Raw genomic sequence first — 3751 nt, 5'->3', positions numbered from 1 at the left:
TATAAGGTATTTGGTATTTCTGGACTGAGGAAAGTATAGTAGGTGGAATAATATTGAAGTTTTGTTAGGAAAAATGTAAATTTCAGGGTGTTGAGTTGGGAACACCATGGGTGTAGGTTTGGAGTAATTTGTGTGTTTCTCAGTAAGCCAGGTAAGGGGATAAATTAAGTCAGCATTTTCCATGAAATTATTTATTGTCGTACAACATTTATTTTCTAAAAAATACGTATGTTATAGAATTATGTTTGATAATATTGCTGTTGAACAGGGAAATGGTTTTAACATATTTTATAAGAAATATGATTTCATAATAGATTATGAGTTTAGAAGACTACTTACATTTGTGTGGCATGAGTATAATTTTCACGAAAATTATGTTATATTAAAATATTATGATTTTTCCAAGATAAGCATGTTATAACAGTTTCTGGGAAAAACCATTAAAATAGTATAGGAACTATGGCCTTACAACATTATGTTAAACAATGCAAGAATTTCATGATTTTTACGTTATGAATTATGCCGGCGTAAAAGCCGTGATTTTTACATTATGAATTATGCCGTCTTAAATGCCGTGATTTTTACGTTATGAATTATACCCGCATAAATGCCATGATTTTTATGTTATGAATTATGTCGACGTAAATGCCATGATTTTTACATTATGAATTATGTCGGCCTAAATGCCATGATTTTTACATTATGATTTATGTCAGCGTAGACGTCGTGATTATATATGTTACGACAGAATTTATGAAAATATGATTATGTCAAATATTACTTTGAAATATGAAAACACTATGTTTAATATTATGAAATGTATTATATGTTATCAGAACCCGGATGACATAGTTTAGTTTTACGAAGCATGGTACCATAGCTATATGTTCACGATTATGTTTATGTTAGTGCTACCACACATCTCAAATAAAGTGTGGGAGATGGCAATTGATGTGACTTTATGGGAGTGTCATACTTCCCTCGATAGTCTGGCATAGGTTGAATAGGCCCATCGTACTTACACACCTATGTTTGACCTAGCATGGTCGGCCAGCCATTGCTAGGTCCTACCTACGGGCCACACAACCCTGTCATGTTGGGGATGAGACATGACAATAACTAACTATCTATCCTAGGCAATATTTCAGTATGGTATAGTTATATAGAATGATTTTCCTATACAGAAATTTAGTATGTCAACCTATGTTATGACAAATCATGTTTTATTCAGATATGATACAACTAATTTTACCAGATATGAATTATGTACTATTTACATGTATAACAAGAAAATACTCATGTTGCCACACACTGATATTAGTTTAACTCCCTTACTATGAGGTGTCTCACCCCAGCATTATAAACATTTCTAGAAATCCAGGTAAGAGGGCGGATAGAGCCCCACAACAGTGGAAGTTGACCAAGCTACCCTGTCAGAAGGGTAAGTAGTTGAGCTAGGGTCAGATGAGTTTTTGGATTGAGACCCTAGGATACTTTTTGGTCCTTTTGTAGATGATTGTATATGTATTACGAATTTAGTAGAACTCTGGTATTGTGTTTTTGCGTTGTATGGTATGTATGTGATTTATGTTTTCGGTTGCTTAGGTATCAAAGATGTATGACAGGTATATCTTTGGTACCCACGAGTCTGGATTGATCATGTTTAGTTCAGTTTGAGCAGGTTATCAAAGTTATTATAAATGCTAATATATGGAAAAAATATAGTAAATATAGGCAGGTTGTTACACCTCTCTGCTTCATTAGGTGGAGATGTGTCTCTCCTTTAGTAAGTGGAGATGCCTCTCTCCTTTAGTCCCAAGAAGGGGAGTGAATTGGGTTATTAAAATTTTCTTTTAATTCTTTTTAAGATTCTTAACCTCTTGTTGATTTAACAATCACACAAAAAATAGTTAAAACAGTATTCAATCCACAACCATATACCAACAAAGTAACCAATACAACACAAGTACTTAAACAATCAACCAACCATTCAATAATCAAAGTGTTCAATCCATGAACTTTAATATTCAACTTTCAGCTTTTGTTAACAACCTTGTGTATATAATTATGGAAGCCCTGTAGAGAATGAAATTGATTTTTTAATTTAAACTACAACTCAAATTCCTAAAGACTTAAATTTAAATAAACTCTTAGTCAGTTTATCTTTGGGTGTTAACCAATCAATGTAGTCCCTTTGAGGTTTGCATGAAGTATTGATCAACCAACGTATTCCATTTCGGTTTCCATAATTGTAAATCAAAATTAAACTTAAGTTTACTTAATTTCCAAATTACGTAGTATTAATGATAAGGAATTTAAATCATCTGCGCAGTTTATATATGCTGAAAATAAAGAGAGTAAGGGAAAGAGAGTGACACCACGACTTTTACGAGGTTTGGCTTATCCCCAGCCTATGTCATCACCTTTGGAAAACCACCAAAGGACTCACTAAACTAGTTCATTTCCAAGCGGAACAAAATCGTTACACACTTCTTTAGTAGGCTAGGGCCCGCCTCTCTAAGTGATACCCCTCACTCAGTCACTCCTTCAATAGGCTAGAGCTACACCTATTCAAGTGATACCCCATGCTTGGTCAACGATCCAAACACCTTGAATCGTCGAAGAACTAGAAAAAAAATATGAAGTAAACGTTGCGTAGAAGAACACTCTCAAAACATAGCAGATTAGTACAAATTCAGCACTATGTACTTCAAGAATTTAAATATCAACATGAAATAAAATTGAAACTCAAGATAAAAGATCACCAAAGGTTCTTTAGTGATTGAGAAAACTCAATATTAGAATCGTAGGCTTGTGATTCAGCAGCAATTCAGAAGATATCTCCTAGATGGAGTGTGAGCAAAAGAGAACTTTGAGAGAGATTGAGAGTTTGAATACAAGAATGTTGTGTGATTGCTTGGTTATTAATTTCTTGGGGTTAAGGGAGTATTTATAGACTTTTTAAGATTAGTTTTCTTATTCCCCAAGTTACTTGGAGTGTCCACCAAGTTTTTATAACATTCACATTTGAAAAACTAATTTTTAGAATTTTCCCGTTGAGGTTCAGAATTTAAAATCCCATGGAGTCAGTCGGCCGGACAGGCGACTGGGTAGTTCATTTCATAGAGTTAGTAGGTTGGACGATGACTAGGTAGTTCATTTAACAGAGTCAGTCAGCTGGACAGGCGGCTGAGGCCTTTTAGTTTTCCAAAAATTAAATTCTGTAAAATGTTAGTCGGCTAGCCTTGTCAATTGGCTGATTGATCTTTGTTCAAACTGTTAGTTGGCTGAGCAGGTTTATTCATTCTTGGTGTTTTTCAGTTGGCTGGCCAATCTTAGTGTGTTTTGGTCAGTCGTCTGACCAGACCATTCTTTTTCCAAATATTTTCATTTTTGATTTTTAAACTCCATTAATTTGAAAGACTCAAATATAACTTTTCAAAATCATTTTCAAGGGTTTTTCAAGAACTAGTCTCTAAGTCTTTGTATCCTATAGAGCTTAAAAAATATTTCAAAAGATATTTAAAATATGAAGCACTTACATAAAGACTTCTTATGACTTTAGACATTCTAAGTGCTTGAGTCTTCATGTTTGTCTTTTGAGCTCTCTCTCTTTGCTTTTCTTTGGCTCTCTTCCTTTGATTTTCTTTGGTTCTCTTGTCTTCAAGCTTTAAGCTTTTAACACATTCTTTTTAATATCCACACTCTTATGATCTTCAAGCTTTAATAGATATCATCTTTGTATCCATGC

The sequence above is a fragment of the Malania oleifera genome, chromosome 6 (assembly GCF_029873635.1).
Source record: "Malania oleifera isolate guangnan ecotype guangnan chromosome 6, ASM2987363v1, whole genome shotgun sequence".
NCBI lineage: Eukaryota > Viridiplantae > Streptophyta > Magnoliopsida > Santalales > Ximeniaceae > Malania > Malania oleifera.
Note: the sequence above shows the minus strand (reverse complement) of the source record.